Source organism: Dermacentor variabilis, chromosome 11 (assembly GCF_050947875.1).
Source record: "Dermacentor variabilis isolate Ectoservices chromosome 11, ASM5094787v1, whole genome shotgun sequence".
In the NCBI taxonomy this organism is placed as follows: domain Eukaryota; kingdom Metazoa; phylum Arthropoda; class Arachnida; order Ixodida; family Ixodidae; genus Dermacentor; species Dermacentor variabilis.
This window is the reverse complement of record NC_134578.1, coordinates 114,858,129-114,881,021: the sequence shown is the minus strand read 5'-3', so window position 1 is coordinate 114,881,021 and position 22,893 is coordinate 114,858,129. Positions and strand designations below refer to the sequence as shown.

General features: G+C 47.8%; 1 long non-coding RNA gene across 1 annotated transcript; it reads left to right on the top strand.

Annotated features, from left to right (window-relative positions):
* The first annotated feature begins 106 nt into the window (after positions 1-106).
* On the top strand, positions 107-21,855 carry LOC142563148 (uncharacterized). The gene is made up of 5 exons (XR_012824308.1): positions 107-230; positions 345-392; positions 6,143-6,264; positions 6,805-6,946; positions 21,599-21,855. It is a non-coding gene; the product is annotated as an uncharacterized LOC142563148 (long non-coding RNA).
* Positions 21,856-22,893: the final 1,038 nt, after the last annotated feature.

Genomic DNA, 22,893 nt, shown 5'->3' with positions numbered 1-22,893 from the left:
CTAGGCATGTATAATGCCTATTATTTTCGTGAAACGGTTGGAGTTTTTTCTTGACGAGTGCGTTTCACATTGCTTCATTGTTTCTCTATTTCCCTATGAGAATGCAGTTCAGAAGGAGGGGGCGCAACGAGCGTATCAGCACGTGAGTGCGGGGAAGAAGAAAACGCCGCAAGCAGTTGGCGCATTCACCGGCTTCGTGGCACAGTGACGCTGCTTCAATTCCCAAAGCGGTGAGTGTAATTCATGTTGCTTGCAGTGCGGGGAGCAGATGGAACTCTCCGATTGCCACCGGTTACTTGTCCGAGAATGTTTGCACTTATTCCCGAACGCCAATTTCGTTTCAGCGGATTTCTTGGCGGTCTTCACCTGTGCTCAGTTTAGCGTCTCCAGATGTAAGTGATCTGTTTTTCAGTTGACGCAGTAATAATTTGCGAGGTTCGGGATTTGAGACACGTCCTGTGAATAGCGCCAATGTTTCAGTAAGTGCCAGTGGGATGCCACCAGGCATTTTATTGTTCGGAAACGTTCGGTCAGGACAGTTGCAACTGTTCCACCTCTGGCCCTAATCGCCATACAGAAATGGCTTAGCACGGGCCACAATCGTAATGCTCGCATGCTTAGCCCTTTAGCATCGTGGTCGGAGCTCGTGGAGCTTTGTGAAAGTCTCGGCCATTGGAACCTTCTTGTTCAAGAACCTATGGGCGGATGCTTATTAGTAATTGGTACCTCTCAATCTCCGCTCAGTTTGGTGGCGCTCCGTGCCAGGTCATGCTCCGCGTGTTACCACCGCGCGTCAACCTCACGAGTCATGACATTCTGACACTTGACAGTGGGAATTTGGTCGGGGCCGAAGGAAAAGAAGGTGTAAGGAGACAGAGTGGGTGCGTCACCATCACGCAATAAGAGTAGCACTCGTAGCCTCAGCTTCGATGCCCACTGCGTTAGCGTAGCCGTGGTAGAGTATGCTAGAAGGACAGAGTGAGTCCAGCGGATGTCGTAGCAAGCGCTGCGAGTGACGCAAAAACGCCGAAATTGTGGCGGCGCAGCCGCTGCCTTATCCTGAAGCCCCGGCTGTTTCAGCTGCGCCGATTGGCTGAGGCGATCTGGCGGGCCGAACCGCTGCCGTCTGCTCGGGGCACCGTCAATTTTGTCGTTTCTGTCGCTCTTTCTCCAGTTTCTTTAAAGCACGTCGGTGGGGAATGAACTTAGCGTTTTCACCACCGAGTAGTAAAACTGAATGGAGCAGAGTGGCACAGCTGTCCAAGCTCGATGCAGCTGTGGTAGGGTCTCAGACGTGACACGCGTCCGGACGACGTGTGGGGCCGCTCATTCAAGTGAAGGCGACGGTGCCGACACCGACATTTCAATGAAGATCGCCTCATCGGGGAACCCGCGCTGGACCCACTCCCCCTATGTAGTACACTCTAGCCGCGATCTTTCCGCAGATATAGTAGGCAGAGTAGGGGCTCCCTAGGCGCTCAGCACGGCGAGTTTATGCCTTCACTTGTAGCCGATATCCAAACGCGCTGTATTGTGGTATGGCGTTATATAGGAAGTATAATGCACGAGAGGGACCTAGAATTAGCGGTGACGTTAGCGGGAGAGCATCGAAATGGAGCAGACTCCGCGTGAAGTGCTTGAGAAGGTGAGCAGCCCGGGCATAGCCGCGTGCCTGTTTTTGATGCGCGTTAGCCCGATGCATTTAAGAAGGAAACATTATGGCCCAATGGGCTCGCTCCCCTTGAGAAGGGCCCTACAGTTGGCAGGTGTCTTCTAGAGAGCTGTATTCTTATTTCTTTTCGAAGGCAATGTCTTCTTAGCTGACTTCGGGCGGATTTGGCATATCTGGGATCCGGGTATCTTGCAACCACGTCTAGAAGAAAAGCGCCCGCCTAGATGACTTGTAAATGTGTAAACATAGAAATTGTATTAAATTACACCTCTTCATGTCCAGAACGCGTAACATTACTCAGCAACTAAGCATGCACTAAAGAAAATTCACGAACGATTACGATACTCCCTAACGCGAATTTTGAGCGCAGCTGTTTATGTGTTTTGAATTTGCAAAACAGGACATAATTTGATTCTGAACGACAGGGTGCTATCGGTGGTGGCGTGGAGCTTCTGCTTGGGTAGCTCGTTTGGCAGCAGCGACAGACGAAGCTTTCCAGCGGTTGCGCCACTCATTATTCAGAAAGAAAGCGTGAACACGGGAATGCGTTGCTAACGCTGAGCGCATTCTCTAGCGGCGGCGGCGGCGCCACAGGCGAATTAGCGCTAAAGTCCCTTGATAACTTGAAACTAGCGACACTCTTTGAACTCTGCCGCCGCCGCGCGACCTCCTCGCCTCCTGCTCGCCCCTTGCGCGTTCCCTCGCGGTAACCAGTTTTTCCTCCGTTTTTCTGCACGACGATTGGTCTCTCTGCCGTTGCCCTTGGAAACGCGCAGATCTTGAGTTTTGCTTGGGTTTTTGTTTTTCGTTAGCGCCATTTTCCTCCTCAACACGGCTGGCTCAGCGCTTTAGCTCGGCGTAGCGTACGTCCTAGGCTGTGTTTCCTGCTCTATGTGTTAGGGCTATGCCGGGCTGTTGCGCATATAACTGCAGCAAGGAGCCTGAAGATGGTTATGCCCTTTTTATGATACCACAAGGAAAGCGTAACGGTTTGCGCAGGAAGCAGTGGCTGCATGACATTGGCCGAAAGAACTTTGTTCCTACAAATTACAGCGTTTTCGCCAGCTTAGGCGTCTTTCTTATAGCTCATAGCAAAGCATCCCATAATGCTGCATTACTTTTTCATTCTTCCGGCCTGCTCACGATCGTTTTTGTTGCGGTTGTCCTCAGTATGCTTAATATTCTGGGGCGGCTCCATCACTTCGCACGTCGCGAACTGTTGTTATTCAGTCGGAAGTGCAGCATTATAGATTCTGCTTTGCGCCATGAAAAAAGTTAGTGGCAAGAGTAACCAGGCTGATGATTATGATGATGATACCCGTGGTATAGCAGGTGATGAGCGTTAGCTATTCAACACTGAGTTTCTTTTTAGGTTTTAAGGTAAAAGGCTTGAGAGCTCTGTTTCAAGGTCGCGTTGTAAAGTGGAAGTATCATGTGACCCAAGGAAGGCCAGAGGTGACCCAGCATGTCCAGCCCTGTATATGAGAATGATTACCCAAGTGAATTAACGAATCATTAGTGATTGACATAAGGTGGATTAGGGAGGATCGAGGTTCAATAGAGTGTATTAAAAATATTAGGGTGGATTAGAGTGCATTAAGAAGGATTAAGATGCATTAATAAAGATTAAGGTAGGTGGAGGAGGATTAAGGCGCATTATGGTGGATTAAGGTGAAGGGTTGATGAAAGGGTATTAAGACCGATTAGGGTGGATTAGGGTGCATGAACAAGGATTATGGAGGATTAAGGTGGTTAAAGGAAGATTAACGTCGAATAATGTGGATTAAGGTGAATCAGGGTTGATAAAGGATAATTAAGGCCGATTAGGATGGATTAGGGTAGATTAATGTGGATTAGGGACCATGGAGCTTGATTAGGTTTGATAGCAGTAGATTAGGGTGTATTAAGGTAGATTGGGACTATGAAGCACGATTAGGTTGGATTAAGGTGCATGAATAAGGATTAAGGTGGATGAAGCGAATTAAGGCGGATTATGATGGATTAGGATTCATAAAGGAGAATTAAGACCGTATAGGGTAGGCTAAGGTGCATTAGGGGCGATGTAGGTGGATTAGGTTTAATTAAGGTGGATTGGGAGTATTAAGCTGGATTAAGGTGGAGGAAGGGGCATTAAGGTGGATTAGGGTGGACTGAGGTGAGTTAGGGTTCATTGAGTATTAGGACCGATTAGTATACCATGATCCTTTTAATGCACGTCAATCCACCGAATCCACATTCATCGACCTTAATCCGCCTTCATTCATTTAATGCACCATAATCCACGAAAGTCCTCCTTAATGCACCGTAATTCACCTTCATCGACCTCAATCTACTCTAACCCTCCTTTATACACTTAATCCTCCTTAATCGACCCTAATGCTCCCTCATTCACTTTAATCCACCCTAATCCACTATAATCGTCCTTAATTCACCTTAATCCATATTCACCTACCTTAGTCCACCCTAATCTTCCTTAATCCTCCTTCATTCCCTTTAATTCACCCTGGCCCACCATAATCCTCTTTATTGCACCTTAATCCTTCTTAATCCACCCTTATCCTTCTTCATGCACTTTAATCAACCCTGATTCGCTATAATCGACCTTAATCCAACTCAAAGCACCTTCATCGACGTTAATCCAACATAGTCCTCCTTTATGCACCTTAATCCACCTTCATTCACCCTAATGCACCTTCATCGACTTTTATCCAACCTTAATGCTCCTTAATACACCCGAATTCATCTTAATCCAATCACTAATCAATCATTACTTTGCTAATCATTAATCTTCTCTTATATGCGGCTGCACATGCTTAGGTTCGCTTCCCGCCTTCCTTCGGTCGCGTGATATTTTCTGTAGCTCACAACGGGACCATGAAACAGAGGTCTAAGGCTTTCGCTTAAGAAGCCACACACAAAGGGATGTGTCACAAGCAATACTAGATCAGACGCACGAAGTAAAGCATCTGATCATGCGGCAGAAAAATTGTCTCGAGTATAGAACTCGCCGCAAAGCTCCCTTTACATCGGTATACCCCGTTCATACGGCTTTAAGAAAAGACCAACCTCGTCATAAACGTTGCCTCCAGCATTATCGATCCTGTTACTAGCATTTCTCAAAAATTTCAACCCCACAGGGGCGCGCAACTGGCCCAAAATTACACGCCTCCATAGAATCCTGCGGCCCGTCTGCGGGAGCCGAGGAGGAAAAGTGGGCCGTGCGCAGCCGGCGGGCGAGGAGAATCGAGGAGGAAAGCGCCGTTAGGAGGAGAGTGTCGCCTACTTTCAAATTATCAAGGGGCTTTAATTAGCGCATGCGCAGTGGGTCCGAAACTCACGTCAGCGCTTCGTTTGCGCGCTGTCCGCAAGCTTATTCGGAGCCGGCACTCCGCATTCTTCCTCACCCTTTTGTCATACCCTCCTCCGCTCTCCGCCGCATGGTTTCGCTGCACCCTCTTCTCCACTTTTCTGCTCGCGGCTCTTCCCTCTCCTCGCTTTTTTCGTCATCCGCTCCGCGCTACGTTCGCTCTCATCTTGCACTGGGCGCGTTCGTTCGGCACGTGACACCGATGCTTCCCACAGGAACGGGCGCCTATGAGGTGCGATCTGAAAACAGGCGCAAGTAGCCGTAAACGGCGTGGGATGCGAGTCTCTGTGTCGCTGTCACCCTATGCCGCGATGCCGTCAAGTGACATCTAAGATAACTGCCACGCCCTCCACCAGTTGGCATGAAGTGTCCGAGTTAGAACTAGAGTCATTGCAAGTGTAAGTAAGGGTGCAGTAATGAGATAGAAGTTCTAAATACGAATGTTAACATCGAGATCAATAGGCAAAAGACTAGATATGGATAGATCTAGAAACATCTCATTAAATCAAGCAGGCTAGGGGCTTATTTTTCCCCGCCCGGTTTGGAAGCAGATGCAGTCGTCACCATCTTTGGTGTCTCACTGCGCGCGCGGTCGCCGCGTACAGCCGGAGGGGAGGTGCGCAAATCGAGGCACCCTACAGTTCGGGACGCGAGATAGTTCGGGAGGGAGGGGAAATGTGATTACCAGCACGACCCTAACAACTGCGGGCACCGCGCCTTATCTGGAGGATGGTCTAAGGGGCCTATTGGCGGACCCTCATTTCCAGTCTCGAAAATCGCTCAATTCAACGGAACGTTTAGCCCACGATATAGCGGGTTCCGGCACCTACCATTTAGAATGCTGACGCCACCCAGAGCTGGGCGCACGCGTGCGTATGAAGGCTCAGTAGATCACTGGAGGGCATTGTAAGATCTAGTCACATTGTGTAGGCATTTGAAACCACACAAGAAAATTGCAGATCCGTCGTTCAACAAGCATAAACTTTTAATTTCCTTGCGCAGTATGCCGCGGACGCCTTAGCTCAGCCATGTAGCATTCTAAGCGCCGTGTTCTCATCACACTGCAGTAGCGCTGCTACACATTTGAAAAATCTTCATTTCAGGAAAATAAAGATTGGTCGCTGGCTGCACGTGAATGCTGACTACGGGGATGCATACTGCCAGTGAACTTGATGTGGCATCAAGCATCGGATATGATGAGCGTCGGATAATGATACAATGAAAGGTGTGTCGAAAGCACGACTTTCCGCCCACAAACTATTCCGTCCACAAACGAGTATTGAGCTCTGCTCAATACTCGTTGTCGAGCAGATGTATAGACTACGTAGTTTGCCAGACAGAAAGTGCTGTGGAACTCTTCCATGGTACCCAGATTGCGTAAACTGAGCCAAAAACTCCCTAAAATTTGCACGCTTAGAGGAAATACTATTTGCACTTCATTTGAAGGTGGGCTACATTTTCACAAAGGTTCTTGCTGAAGCTACGGTAGGGATGAACGAGCTTGTTATCAATGCATGCTACATCGAGAAGATTGTACTGACTTTTGGGACTCTGTTAGCGTGAGAAATCTTGGCGACTATCGGTGTGAACTCATAAAACAGCATGTGAGTGAACAGTTTGTTTATAAGATAGGGACGACGGCTCTATCGATGTCCCCACACCTGATCGTGATGGTCTCGCGCATTGCTGTTGGCTGCTCGAGGCTCATATGTCTTGGTTTTTGTTGTTTACATGTTCTGATTACCACAACCGTGGATTGGAAAAGAGCAAGAATGGAACCAGGAAATGGCGGAAATTCCCGCGAGCACGGGCGGAAGAGGACTCGCTCAGCCTCACCGGAGCCGCTCAACTTGATCAGGGGCCGAAACGTCGACGGCACTATTGACTGGCGATGGCTGGAAGAGAACGTAGGTAGAACTGGAGGCAGTGAAAACCTTTTCGTCGGCACAAAATTATGCGCGATGTTGCCTGCATGCGCCTAGAGGTACTTGTATACCGCCGTTCGAAGTGTCGTGGTCTCACGCATGCGTCCCATGTTGGCAAGACTGTGTCCGAGGGTTACGCAAGCGTGAGTTCGTACTTTTCGCACAACTTTCCCTGTGTGGCGTACCCAGTTGACGACGAATTACAGCGCTTCACAGGATCGATAGCGTAGGGCAGTAGAATAATAGCAAGTGGAAAGGACAAAAAAATAAGAAGGATGGGATGAGCACTTAAAAATGAAATTCTGGAGTATTACGTGCCACAACCACGATTTGATAATGAGTCACGCCGCAGGTGAGGACTCCGGGTAAACTCTTACCACCTGCGGTTCTTTAACGTGCGCGCGATGCACGGTACACAAGAGTTTCTGCATTTCGCCCCTGTCGAAATGCGGCCCGGTTTGAACTCGCGACTTCGAGCTCAGCAGCACAACGCCATAGCCACTACGCTACTACGGCCGGTTTAGACGAGCGCCTGTCCGGTCGGTCGTCTTGTCCGTTGCCTTTTGCTCGAGCTGTTTATCTTTTACCATGGCTTGTCGACTACGCCGGAGAGAACTTATTATTGGAAAGACGGATAGGTATGGGGCCTGAGCTGGTATGCTCAGGCCTGCTGCTCTGCGCGGTAGAGAGGACAAAAAAAAAGAGTCATTAAAGATGATGATCAGAATAGGAAGGAAGGAATGCCTTAAAGTCTCGAAATCAGTCAGGGGATCTGCAAAAAGTCTATAACGGCCTTTGGTGGCTGCTTTTTTCTGCTGTGTACTTTCACGTCACACCCAAAACAGAATCCTAATTTCCACAAACAGTGCCTTCCGATGCCCGCCAGCGTAGGAGCCTACGTCTTCTGCTGTGGCGCGTATGGACGTCAGACTATGGAGTTTTGCAAGACGCGTAGCGCCACCTGCCGTTGCGAAGAGGCAGTAATTGAGTAGTGCGAAGCCCGACTCCCTTGCTAAGTTGCCTATGCAGCTAGCGACTGCGAAACAACGATTCGACTAGATTTTTGTACATATTGCGACTGTTTTGCGCATTTAACACCCAGACAGAGAGCTATGAATCTTTACGCTAGTCGGACGCGCCGCTGAACTGCCATAAAGCGCTTGCTGGCTCAGTCTGATGGCGGAAACGACGGCAACCGCGATAGCTCGTCGCGCTACGAAGAAACGCCGCAGTCGACGCTACTGCTGTGTTGTAAATTGCCATGAACGTGAAGGACGGAACAACAACGTTCAGTTTTACCGATTTCCATCGCGATCGTATGAAGGGGAAAGGAGAGGGCGCTGGATACGGGCTGTTCAACCTGTTGGGTAATCGGATTACTTGCCTGCCCCACAACACAGCGGCTCGTATGAGAAAGTGCGACAATTTTGTTCTTCTGTAATTGTGTTGAGTAGCCCCGATAGAGGACCGTGGTAACCAAACGAAAACTCGGCAATCTGCAGCCTCCAATTCGTTGCTAACAGAAAAAACAACGTTGCGAACCATCCTGCTTATGTGCCATCCATATCTCCACCTTTTAACAGACGTCCGCCTCCGCTTGACTCAACAAGTGGAACGGAGAGATTTGGCAGGTCAGCTTAAGCAAACATTTTGGTTCGTTTATGAATTCAAAATCCTGTTCTAGAGCATCGTTGTATCGCGAGCTCATTTCTACTTTAGGTATATTGTATGTCCTGCGCCGATACAACGAGCACGCTTCGCGATGTGCTGAGCCTGCTGGACTGCGTTTTTCAAATGTGAGCAATAATGTTGCTGTAGGAGCACTGGATGAGTAATTGCGAAGTAACGCACGTGTGGAAAGAAAAATGACGCGTTTATTTACATTTATTTGTGCGCGCTTGTTGCTCGAACCGTCTGCGAAAAGTTCAAATTAAGGTACTGAGCGATGCTGTAGCTCCTGCGAGAACGAAAGATGCAGCGGGTAGGCACCGTAGGAAGCTTACTTTCGTTATGATCGCACGCTGTTTGCTGCATTGGACAACGTTTTCTGTTTGCTGCTCTGGAAAAGGCTATGAAAGGATTTAGTCTCTGTAAATAATTGCGAGATAAAACATTACGGTAAAATAAATAAAAATATTGGAGATACTTAAGTCTTGTGTTCAGGACATATTCAATATGAACCAATTTGAAATGCTTAGATTTTTATGCTGCTATGCCTATAGACAAACCTGATGCTTTCTGTACTTGCGACTTCCAGCACGCCGAAATAACACTTGAGACTTTATTTTATATTGTACACGTACTTCGTCCTGGTGAGCTTCCTTTCCGAAGCGTGGATGAGCGGAAGAAGCTTTTCAGGTCCTTAATTATTAGGGAACCGTGCCTCAACACAAACGAAAGAGAAGGGTCCATTGTGGCCTATGCACCATCGCTTGCGGACAGCTCTCCTTGCACTACTCAATTAGAGCCAAGGCTGCGATGCGGGCGCTAGTGACGCGTTTTCCCACAGCGCCGCCTGGGCAGAGTCTGAGGTCTATTGAGCGCAGGCGCCAAACACCTGTTGCAGAATCTGACGCACTTGAGAGTATTCAGTGTTCGTGCTGTCGGCACCTGTGCGAAGGATGTAGTGTCGAGTGAAGGCAACGTCGAGGTATAGCCGGTGAAGCACACTTTATTAGTTACGCTTGACTTCGGCTGGGAGGTGAAAAGTGGTGATAGGGTCGATTTCCCCACAGGCGCCAAAACTGATGCTGTAGAGTCCAGTGAGCCACTGTGCAATCTCGCTTGAGCGAAGTCATCAAAGAGTTTGCATATATTTGGTATATTTCGTAAAACATTATTTTTAATAGCTTTAAAATACATCTGAGTACATAATAGAGGCGAGGGGCGAAGGAAGGCCTGAAGAAAAAAAATCAGCAAATATAGCACATAAACAAAAATGCATATTTAAAAGCAGTAGAGTATACAGCAATACTTTACGAATTCACAAAATATATCAATATGTACAGAACATGCTGTAAAGATAAACAGGCATCATTACAAATTAACAAAACAATAAAATACTCCTTTGCAAAAGGAAAGACAGTACTGCATGGTTACATGTTGCAATGCAATCTTAAAGAGAAGCGGTCCTTGAATGTTAATTACGAGGGTAGATTATTTCATTCATTGGATGTTCGTGGAAACAATGATTGTGAAAACATGACGGTGTCATATCGGGGCACGTTGATCTTACGTCGGTGGTCTCGGCAGGCTGAAAGAAACGCGATTTGTCGAACAGTGAATATTTACTCTAACTATGCTCTCAAACGCTCGCATCACGTCGCTAGTGTCGCCGTGTTGAATTCGGGCAGTTTCATTTCCTGCGTCGTCTTTGGGGGGTTGGCATCGTGACACCATTGTTCGTTTAGCACGTAGGCCCACCTTCCATGGTCGGTAGCTCGAGGGCACACTGCCGAAGCAGTCAACGTGAAGCACGCTCATGATGAGTGGACGTTTGATGTTTTCCACTTTCGCCTCGGCTGCGTTTATCTCATCTTCAAGAGATCCGAGAGCGACAGGCGTCAGAGCAACCTCAACTCTTTCTTCATCGCTAGCGTTTCGCTGAGCCATTATGCAAATGCGCAGTTCTGTCATGCGAGCACAATTGTGCGAATAACACATTCAATAGAACGCGTTACACCTGCATGCACGAAGGAAGGGACAAAAAGACGTGAAAGAGGACGAGAGAAGCGTCGCCAGCACCAGAATAAACAGTATGCACAGCTATTGTAGTACATTGTAGCATAGCAAAACACCGACTGTACATAATTCCTGGGCCAATTTAATTTGCCGCTAAGAGGGCAAAAGCGCAAATAAAATAAACTAATATGCGTGTTATAAGCCATCAACAAAAAAAAAATGCTTTTTGGTACTACAGTAGCTAAATGTAATCCAAATACCCAGCTTTCTAAAAATGTGTTCTCTGTTGCTGCTTTGACAACCAGCGCTTTTTTTTTTTTTTTTTTTTGCGGTGTTCATCTGAGGAACCACCTAAGGAAGTTAGTGCAGTGCCGTGTGTCATCGGCACAATTCCGTTCTGCAAAGGGACCCTGAGAGTCAAAAGGGGTTTACTGCAAAGGACTGTAGTTTTGCCCGTGTGTCAGGAGTATAAGCCACTGGAATCCGTGCAAAATCATGCTGCTCGCTTCATAACGTCTAACTACAACTACCATTCGAGCATCAATGATATTATGGAGTCGCTCGAACTGCAATCTCTAGACGTCAGACGCAAGCAATCTCGACTCTGCTTATTTCATAAATTCTATTAGTGCTTTGCTAACTTGCATGGCTCAGTACTACTGCATCCCGCCCGCTATTCACGTCGCCTCTCCAACTAAATGAGCATCCAACGACATTTTTGTAGAACTACCACGTTTAACAAACCATTTCTTCCTGTAGCCGTAGAGGAATGGAACAACTAACCCGAATAGATCGTTGCAGAGCATGACCCACTAAAATTAAAACTAATAGCAAACCTGTTTTGCTCAGAATCACGTTAATACTCCGCCCATGCATCTGTACATTGTTATATATGTATATGTGACACATATGTTTCACATTTTTGTTACTTTTAAGCGTTGAGATAATAAGTGTGTTAGTTTTCAAGCTTTCTGTGTACAGGCTGGTCTTTTTTTTTTTTTAAATACGTCTTTATTTCTGCGTTTAATAGGCCAAGCCTTGCGGCAGAAAAGGGGTGCTCTATGGGTGAGGGGGAGGGGGACCGGTGCTCTCTTCTGCCTCGAGGTAGAGTGGTCCTGAGGTCGGCTCTGGAAAGAGGCGGCCAGACCCTTCCTTGTCCCTGAAAAAGTCCAAATAAGCACTCCAAATCTGGACTGAGTCCTTGAGCCCGATGTGCGATGGCGGGTCGAGCCACTCCTGCAGGGTGCCAGGTCGGTTCCCGGCCAGGGAGCGTAGTGTTCTTTCTCGGACCGTGTCAAAGGCAGAGCAGCTCCACAGAAGATGTTCGGCCGTACCTCTGGCTGGGCATGCCGGGCACTTAGGGCTTGGGTATCAGTGCGGGTTGATGAGGTGTAGCCTTGCTGGTGACAGAAGCTGGCCGGTCTGGGCTCGGCGAAGAAGAACCGCCTCTATCTTTATGAAAGAGAACATGCGAGCGCGTGGCCTGTGCTCTGCGGAGGCTGTTCAGAGCGTCAGCAACTGGCAGCAAGGGGAAGCACGTACGCTTGTGGTGTCATCTATTGGCGGTCAGAATAACCAGGTACGGCCGATAGGCAAGCGCCAGCTATGATTTGCTGGTCCACTTCCACCGACGAATTGCCGTTTCAGGCTTTTTGATAACAACAACGTTTAGTCAAAATTCACTTTCTCCGGGAAAGCTCTCTCAAACGCGTGCGTGCGAGTTGTGTAAATAAAAACGCGTAAACTAAAACAGATAGGACCGTAAGTCACGCAGTGAAGAAAAAAAGGAATACCATACGGTTGACGCTCAGACTGATATTTACAACGTTGTCAGACTGATATCAGACGCTATCAGACTGATATATACAACGTCGCCGTTGTAGCGCCACGGCGCTACAACGGCGACGTGGCGCCTAACAGGGGTGCGATTGGAGATGGTTGTTCGTAAAGCCCCTCCATACACGTTTCCGCCGACCAGGTTAAGTACCGCCAACCTGCCCTCCTCCTGCATGCTCCTCTCCCACTCACCCCCTTACCTTCCGGCGCCAAGCGGAACTTACGTAGCTGCAGCTTCCTGTTCCGAGTGGAAGTGACACTTTGTTTTTTAGCGTTGTTTACTTTCGCGCCGCTGGAGAGGCTTTAATTGCACGAGCTGCGGTTGAAACTGTGAATGCGATTCCATCCAAGAACCACCGCCTACTGTAACCAGCGATCTGCTCGTGTTCGCTGCTTCGCGTCAACCTGCGAAGGGTTGTGGCACGAGCGACAACGTACAGTAGAATGTAGTGCCTGGGCGCTTGGGGACCACTGCCGTTTTTCGTGCATTTGGACAACAGCGACCGCGAACTACTACTTCAGCGGAATACAACAGCTTGTCCCCTTTGCATTTTGCTTATGGTGACTGCCACAGCTCTGCTAAGCACGCGCGGGTGTCTCATCATCGTCTAACAGCAGTCAAAGCGGAAATTCCCGCAGCGCAACTCCAGGAAGCGGAAACGCCGGAACCGGAAATTTTTAAACCGGAAATGCCCGAACCGGAAATACCGGAACCGGATTTGGTGGGAAGGAAAAAGGCGGCGCACAACAAAGGTTGTCGCTACTTAAGGAAGCGGCGGTGACGCGTAGATGCAGGGGTTTTAGTTGTTCGGTGCGTTCGTTCGGTTACCGGCGCGCCTGATTGGCCTACTCCGCGCCGACGTCGCCAGCCGCGGGGCGCGGCCGCGTTTTTGGGGACGTCAAAATGACGGCACGCTCCTGTCAATCATCCTCCCACCGAGCCTTTCGTCTGCTAGGCGCCGAACCCGACGGGAGCTGGCAAGTTTGGAGCGATCATACGGCTTCGCATGGCGCGTCTGGTGGATTGGATATTATCCAACAGGCGGCTGCGGCAATGGCGCTTCCGTTGGGAACTTAGGTTGTTGCACTGGCGTTTCTACAGGAAGGAGGAGAGTGGGTGGCGGTGCGAAACGCGTTTGAAGAAATGGAAGAAGGTGAATTCCGGCGTCTTCTTTCTCGAAACAAATAATTCATTGGTTGTACAGAGAAATCGACCCCATCATCGGTGCCAGCGAGCCACTGGAATATTGTCGCTGCCTCTTGAAAAGTGCGCCACTCTTCCCGTCGTTCTTTTTCTTTTTTCTTCTTGCTGTGCGCGACACTACCTAGGGACGACGCAAAGAAACTAATAGTTATAAATTGCAGTAGTCCCACGTACTACTATTTGAAGATGTGTTTGGGCTTGAGAAAAAAAAATACAGCTTTTTAGATAAAGATTTCATTCATTTGGAAGACGAGAAACATTTTGTTTTGTAGTATACTGTCTGCAAGCAGACGACAAACGACGGAAGTAAACTTCCGGGGAGGGCACCGCTTCCTGATTGGCTGCTCTCTCCGCCCCGCTATCACAAATTTTGCATACTGCAACTTTGTGACGTTGCAGCAACTGAACAGAACGCATATCGAACAAAATATCTCTGATCGCGACCCAGAATGACGAATTTGGCGGCCCGCCGGCATTTAAGCACTAGGTCATCGCCGCATACAGCAAGGTGATAACGCCAGCTGCTCGCGCTGCCGGACCGGCGGATGCCGTCGGTGAGCTCGGAGACGTGACGAAATGCGCGGGGGCGGCGACGTCGTCGACATCGACGCTCTTTTTCCAGCCAGTTTCGGTTTCAAGGTGCCTGCCAAGGGGAAATACTTATTCGCGTAGTTCCCGCATGAATTCCGCTATTCAAAATTTGATCGTTGGGATAGGTAGTGTCGAGGACGGACCCCAAAGTACTCAATTGCTGTAGCCACCTATTGTTAATAATTATTAGAACGCATTGTGTAACCGCGTAAACGACAACGGACGGTGAAGGAAAAACACAGGACAAGCGCAGAACTTCAACTCAGATTTATTCTAAGAAAGCCACGCACTTATACATGCATCATAATCACACTTGATAATCATCGGACAACCATCACACGACATTGGCGTACGGTCGTGAGTGGCACAAGTGTGCTTGTAATTTATTGAACTCTTTTTCACTTAGTGATACTAAAGAGGTGCTTACGCAGCTGCCAGAATGCATTTTTATACATTAAGCTCCACAGATTTCTCGGCTCAGTTGTGACGCGAACATCTTCAAGGCTTTAGTGTCGCGGAACCTAGGCGTGCAATTACGACAGTGGCGACAGTGGTCAGCCAGTTTGCCAACCCCACCAATCCTTCTACCCCAGCGCATTTCTCCTGCAGTTTGACGTTTAATCGCCGTCCCGTCTGCCCTACGTAGCGGTTGCCACAAGAGAGGGGTATCAAGTACACTACCCTCATTCTGCATGGGACGTATACCTAGCAACGTGCTTGATACTGCACTCATTTCGTTTCTTCCCTGCACCATGTTGCACGTGCCCGCCAGTTTCTTGGGCGCCGTAAAAACCACCGGGACTTCACATTTTTCAGCCACCTTTTTGAGGCGGTGAGAGGCTTGGTCGTAGTACGGGATGGCAACAGGTCTCCGCGTTGCGGCTCTACGCTTGGGCGGAGCTCTGATGGGTCGTGCGCTTCCTTGTCAAGGGATTCCAGCACCGAGGTGACTATCTCACACCGAAATCCTTCGTTGTGCAGTCTTTGCAGCTGTAAAAACACGCTATGTTGCATGTCAAGCTGGCAGGATTTATCAAGAGCAGCACCAGGCAGTTTTTTGCTGTTCCCCTTTTGACAAGCTTCGAATGAGCAGACTGGTAGATTGAAACACCCTTCTTTGAGCGAGGCTGATACCTACAGCACTCACGGAATCCAGCAATAACAATGGAAATGTCTAGGAACTGCAGGCATCCATGCGAAGGCAACTCAAAAGTAAAACTCAATTCAAAGGCGCTCTCACGCAAAATTTCAAGAACACGGTTCACTGCAGTTGTACCCCCTCCCACCGAAACCCCTATCAAGAATGGCATATCTAAATATCTGAAAATGTTAGCCGAGTAGGCTGTGTCAAGGCGTTCAGCAATTTCCTAGTCACAATATGATAAAAATATCATCGTCATCATCATCAGCCTATTTATGGCCACTGCAGGATGAAGGCCTCTCCCTGCGATCTCCAAATTCCCCTGTCCTGCGCCAAGCAATTCCCACTAGCACCCGCAAATTTCAAAACTTCGTCGCACCATCTAGTCTTCTGCCGTCCTCTACTGCGCTTCCCTTCTCTTGGTAGCCATTCGGTCACCCTAATGGTCCAACGGTTATCTAATCTGCGCATTATGTGACCTGCCCAGCGCCATTTTTTTCTCTTAATGTATATTAGAATATCGTCTATACCCGTTTTCCCTCTGATCCAAACCGCTCTCTTTTTGTCTTTTAAAGTTATGCCTAGCATTCTTAGTTTCATCGCTCTTTGCACGCTCCTTAACTTGTTCTCAAGCTTCTTTGTCAGTCTCCAACTCTCTGCGCCGTACGTCAGCACCGGCAAAATACACTGATTGTATACTTTCCTTTTCAATGATAACGGTAATCTCCCAGTCAGGAGTTCACGATGTCCGCCGTATGCGATCCAACCCATTTTTATTCTGTGAATTTCCTTCTCATGGTCTGGTTCCCTGTGATTAGTTGACCTAGGTGAACGTACTCCTTCCCAGACTCTATAGGCTGGCTTGCGATCTTAAACTATTGTTCCTTTGCCAGGTTATTTATGATTATCTTTGTTTTTCTGCATATTAATCTTAAGTCCCACTCTTACACTCTCCTATTAAGGTCCTCAATCATTTGCTGCTACTCGTCCGCAGTGTTACTGAATAGAACAATGTTATCGGCAAACGTAGGTTGCTGAGCTATTTGCCGTCGATCCTTACTCCTAAACCTTCCCAGTTTAACAGCCTGAATACTTCTTCCAAGCACTTAGTGAATAGCATTGGAGACATTGTCTCCTTGCCTGACCACTTTCTTTATAGGTATCTGCCTACTTGTGCAGAATTAAGATGGCTGTGGAATCTATGTAGACATTTTCCACGGTATTAAGCGGTCTGTACTCCTTGATTACGCAATGCTTCTATGACTGCTGGTATCTCTACTGAATCAAATGCTTTTTCGCAATCTATGAAAGCCATATCTTTATTTATTCAAAAGAACCTCACACGCCCTATGGCAGGGCATAATGTAAGGGGGGCATACTAAACAGTAAAGGTATAAAAAGTACAAATTTACAACAGGAACAGTTCTATAAAAAGATTACCGTGTTACACAATATTGAAGGCACTAGGAATACAAAGCAATATCTGAAGGCACACGAACACTTGTTACTGTTAAGAGAGCAAAGGAATACCGTTTATGAAAATGATATACAACATGGCAAAAATGCGCGACAACATACACTAGATTGGTTACTCGTGAACGGTTTTAAATGGGAAAAGCATGAGTAACTGAGAGCGGAACGTGTCGGGATTAGATATGGAGGCTATGTTATCTGGGAGGTCATTCCAGAGACGAATGGCACGTGGTAGTGCAGATGAATTAAATGCATTTGTTTTACCGTATATGCTCATGAAACTGAACTGATTATGTAATCTGCGTGAAAAAGAGTGGGGTATTTGTAGTTGTAACCGGGGGTTCGTTTATTAGTGTAAATATATTTGTGGAATAAGCACAGAAGAGCGATGTTGTGGCGGATATCTAATGGCGGCAACAGTAGTTCTAGTTTAATTTGTGTAATGCTTGAGTTTATACTGTAGTTACGGGATATGAACCGGGCTGCTCTGTTTTGTATCATTTCCGTCATATTTATTAGGCAATTTTGATGAGGGGACCAAATTGGGGAGGCGAATTCTAACTGTGGCAAAATGAATGATTGGAAAGCGAGTTTTCGCATGTTTGGCGGGGCATTTCGCAAGTTGCGTCGTAGATAGCCAAGAGAACGTGATGCTTTGGCGCATGTAGAAGTGATGTGTGGGACCCATGAAAGATTCTCTGTAAGAACAACACCAAGGTACTTATATGATGAAGTGTGAGAAAGCGTAGTGTTATTAAGATGATACGAATATTTAGAATTTACACATTTTCGGCTGAAGCACATAACCTCGCACTTTGTAAAGTTTAGTGTCATGAGCCATTTGTTACATCAGTTAGCGATAACGTTAAGATCTGCTTGCAGTTTCAAGTAATCGTCAGTCGTGTGAATAGGACGGTAGATTATGCAGTCATCGGCAAAAAGGCGCATGCAGGAAGTAATCTGAGTTGGTAAGTCGTTAATATAGATTAAGAAGAGTAAGGGGCCGAGGAAGCTGCCTTGTGGCACACCAGAGCTAACAGAAGAAGGCGGGGAAGAGAAACTGTTAACAACAGTAAACTGTTCTCGAAAAGAAAGAAAATTACGAATCCAGCAAAATGTTAGAGTCAAGTAGTAGGGCAGATAATTTAGAAATTAGGCGACAGTGGGGCACGCGGTAAAAAGCTTTAGAGAGCTATAGAGAGGGTTATTGTACTCTGCGGATTTCTCTATAAGCTGATTAATGAAATGGATGTGATCCATGGTATAGCAACTTTTCCTGAAGCCAGCCTGCTCCCTTGGTTGACTAAAGCCCCAATATTGCCCTTGTTCTATTGTAGACTATTTTGGTAAGTATTTTATATAATACTGGGAGTAAGTTATTGGGCCTGTAGTTTTTCAGTTCTTTAACGTCGCCCTTCTTGTGGATTAGTTTAATGTTTGCATTCTTCCAGTTTTCTGGGACCCTTGCAGTTGATAGACGCTTCGTATAGAAAGCCGTCAGTTTTCCTAGCATTATGTCTCCTCCATCTTTAATTAACTCGACTGTTATTCCATCCCCTCCTGCCGCTTTTCCCTGTTTCATGCCTTGCAAGGCCTTTCTGTCCTCATCTCTAGTTATAGGTGGAGTTTCTGTACACTCTTCATTATTGTTTCGAACAGAGTGCTCCGGAATCCTCTGGGTACTGTAAAGGTCAGTATATAATTCTTCCGCTGCATTTATTATATCGTCGAGATTGCTGATGATATTACCCTGCTTATCTTTCAGTGCATATATCTTGATTTGTTCTATGCCAAGTTTTCTTCTCAATGGTTTAAGGCTGAGCCCATTTTTAACGGCTTATTCAGTCTTTCTCACGTAATAATTTCTAATATCACTTATTTTTGCTTTGTTGATCAGTTTTGACAGTTCCGCGAATTATATCTTATCTCTTGAGTTGTACACTTTCATTCTTTGTCGTTTCTTTATTAGATCGTTTGTTAATTGGGAGCGTTTGCCTACTGGTTGCCTTTGGCCTTGCCTCCCACTTCAATTGCTCCCTCTGAAGCCAGCTTCGTTACGCTTTCATTCATTACCTCTATGTCGTCATCATCAGCTCTCTGTTCTAAGGGTGCATATTTGTTTGCAAGTACCAGCCTGAATTTGTCTGCTTTTACCCTTACTGCCTCTAAGTTAGCCTGTTTTTTCTTGACCAATTTTACTCTTTCTCTGTTCAAATTGAGGTGAATCCTGGCTCTCACTAACCTATAATCAGAACACTTTACCCTACCTATCACTTCCACATCCTGCACTATGCTGGCATCGGCAGAAAGTATGAAATCAATTTCGTTTATTGTTTCGCCATTAGGGCTTTTCCAGGTTCATTTTCTGTTGCTACGCTTCCTGAAAAAGGTGTTCATTATTCTCAGCTTATTCATTGTTGCGAATGCTACCAGCATCTCTCCTCTAGCGTTTGTAGAATCGACACGGTAGTTGCCAATTGCCTGTTCACCCGCCGGCTTTTTCCACACTTTTGCATTGAAGTCCCCCATTACTACTGTATACCGCGTTCGCACTTTTCTCATGGCTAATCCAACACGTTCTTAAACTGATCTACTTCCTCATCGTCATGACTGGACGGTGGGGCGTAGGTTTGTACTACCTTTAATCTATACCTCTTATTGAGTTTGATTACGACTACTGCTACCCTCTCGTTGATGCTGTAGAATTCGTCAATGTTGCCCACTATGTCCTTTTGAATTAGGAATCCTACGCCGCATTACTTCTTATCCGGGAGGCCTCTATAGTGGAGGACATGGCCGTTATTCAGCAATGTGTAAGCCTCACCAGTTCTTCTAATCTCACTAAGGCCGATAATATCCCAAAGAATATGTGACGATTCTTCGAAGAGTCCTGCTAAGCTAGCCTCACTCGATAGGCTTCGGGTATTAAACGTTGCAAGGGTCAGATTCCATTGGCGGCCTGTTCGGACGCAGATATTCTTAGTAACCTCTGCTGCGTTGGAAGTCTGACAACCACCTTGGTAAGGTGCCCCGCAGCCGCTGGGGACTAAGGGTCATTGGTTAATTGAAGATATCATTATGGAGGTTGTGGCCGAATACTGCACCAGGGCGGCCAATTCCTGTTCTGGTGAGGGAGTGTCTTTGTTCAAGCTTAGCGGGCCTTCCCAATTTGGTTGTACTTGGATTAGTATAGCCGCGCTTGCTCTCGGTATCTTTCGCCGGTGTTAGGCGTCACACCAAGCCTGCAGATCTAGTGCACTGGAGAATGTAAAAAAAACGGGGAGGGGGGATTCGAACTTCCGACTACCGCAACCGAGCAATGGGCATAGCTCAGTAATATAATCCCGCAGGCAGCAAGGCTACCTTGTCGCCGTAAAGTGCGGCCCAGAGGGCCCTACATACCTAAGAGATCCGCTAATTTGTCCGCCCTTCGCGGATTTTGCTGATCGTCATTGGTTGCACGACATAGTGTCAATTCTCGGTTGCCCTAACCTCTTGTTTCCCGCATCTCACGCATGTCCGCGGTCTTGAGCGCGCCCAGGTACACGATATATTTTCGCTGACTTTGAACAGCACTTGACACTTGTGCTTGAAAATAAAAAAAAGGAAAAGTTTTGCAGCTCTTACCGAGAGGCCCCGAGTTGCCTATGATCCGCTCGTCGCGTCTGCCTGTCCCTTGTCGTACGAAAACTAGCTTTCCCGGTTAGTTATTCAGAATGGTCAGTCGCACCGCCGTATCAATACTGCTCATAGATTCGGACAAAGCAGGCGACCTTGACGGCTCCCAGTGGTGTCTTCATCCTTTCTACAGCTTTGGACAGTGGTTATACTAGAGCTAATGAGAAGGAGGAAATGGGTGGCGGGGGCAGGTAATTAACCTCGTAGTTTTTCTGGGAACGCAGAGAGCCTAAGTGCTAGGGAGTCGGGAGTTGTATGCCTAATTTAAGATACAGTCGTGCCTTCTTCAATCAGTCAGACATGGTATGAACATTTCGCGCTTGTAAAAAATTGACGGCTCTGCTACCGCCGTGGTCGCAATACAATTCCGAGGAATACAAACGAAAATCAGCCTTGTTTATTGCTTATAAAATATGTCAATAAAGCGGCAATACAGGAACCAATGCACACCTCGGGGTTCCTGTATTGCGCCATCGAGCAAACTAGGGTCAAACTCGTGCGAACGTGGAACTTGGCGCAACCTGCATAGCGCCGCAGTATAAGCCTACATAAACCTGCTGAGCGCGGCTACTGCCTTGGACATTGTAAAGCAGAGCCGAATCGAGTGCAGGCAATCAGCAGCGGAGCTGTCGGGTTGCAACTGCTACCTTTGCGGGTTACATACCGCCATTATTTCCCAATATACTGCAGTCTAGGGGCGCGTTTGAGATCAGGCATGTGCTTGCTTTAATGGCCGCATGGGCGGGCGCGAATTCTGCTCTGCGTTTTGTCTAATTTATCTCCGAAACGAAGTCCACACATGGTGACCTGTCATCGTTATGGAGGCACTCGCGCCTTCTTCACACGATGTGTTGAAACGTTTAAACTTGGCTCTCTTCTGTCGTTACTGGCACAACAATCGCTCGTGACTGTACCCTCAGAAATAAGCTGTCGATTGCTCTTTGCGCAAGTGGCTAGTAATTGCGCATTCATACGACAGTCTCGGTGAAACGGTTGTCACATCTCATGCCCCGAACATTTGTGCTTGCAGTTTTACGCCAGTGCTGAAGGGGATCTCCGCGGGCAACTCTACCTGGCATCGTCGCTCAGGAGTCAATCGCGAGAGCACGGTGCCGATGCCCAACGTGAGCCCCACGCAAGCTACTGCCCCGTGGGAGGAAGCCCAAGAAGAACAGCCCGGCCTATCAAACATGTCTCAACTGTATCACTGAGGTCATCCGAATGGCAACGCTCGATCGTCACGAGCGCATCAGTTTGACGACATTGTAATAACGTTTTTACCTTGAATTTGTGCACCCGTGTGTATCTGTTTGCATTACTAAATGAGGACATGGGGTGCGATCGGAGATCGTTGTTCGGCGCGTTCGTTCGGTTCAGGCCGATCCATACGACGGACTAAATTGCTCTTTTGGACCGCGGTCCGCGCATCACGTCATAGGGCGTCACCAGTTCGTGCGGACCGCCGTTGGCCCACGCAAGACCGCGGCCCTCGCGGTCCAACAAATCGCCAAGGCTTTTCCCGCTTCAGTTTTCGCGGCGGAACGCATGCATACCGCATACAAAATTTTGGCGTAGCCAACGAATGTTGTCCGGCAACAGATCGTCCTTAGCCAAATCAAGTTTATAGTTTTCGGCTCAGCAAAAGCCAGTCGTTTCATGTCCGCTGTTCAGCCTACACGTGAGCGCAGCAGACATACTTTTTAAACACCATTTCCTCTTGGAGTGATGAGGATGTTTTTTTATTTTGTATCCCTCGTTGAGCACTTCCCGGCTTTGTGGGACTCGAGCCGGAATGATTACAATGATAACGCGAAAAAGCGTTAGTGAAGCTTGTTGGTCTGCTCTGCCGTCTGCTATGGCCCTCCGCCGTGTGGATGTGCCCTGCGCCGGACCGGACCGCGGCGGGCCGTGACGTCGCATCACGTGAATGATCGGCCCGCAGACTTGTTCCGTCATGTGGATTGGCCTTTACCGGCACGCGCGATTGCCCTACTCCGCGCCCACGCCGCCAGCCGCGGGGCGCGGCCACGTTTTTGGTGACGTCAAAATGACGACACCATCCAGTCAATCATCGGGCAACCGCGCACTTGGTCTGCTAGGCGCCGAACCCGACGGGAGTTGGGAATAATGGAGCGATCATACGCTCGTTAAGAGAACCGCTTCGCACGGCGCGTCTGGTGGATTGGATTGGATCCAACCGGCAGCTGCGGCTGCAAAATGGCACGTTCGGATCCAATCCATAGTTTAATGCGAGAAAATGGCGCTTGCGTTGGGAACTTAGGTTGCTGCGCAGGCGTTGCTCGAGGAGGAAGGAGAGCGGGTGGC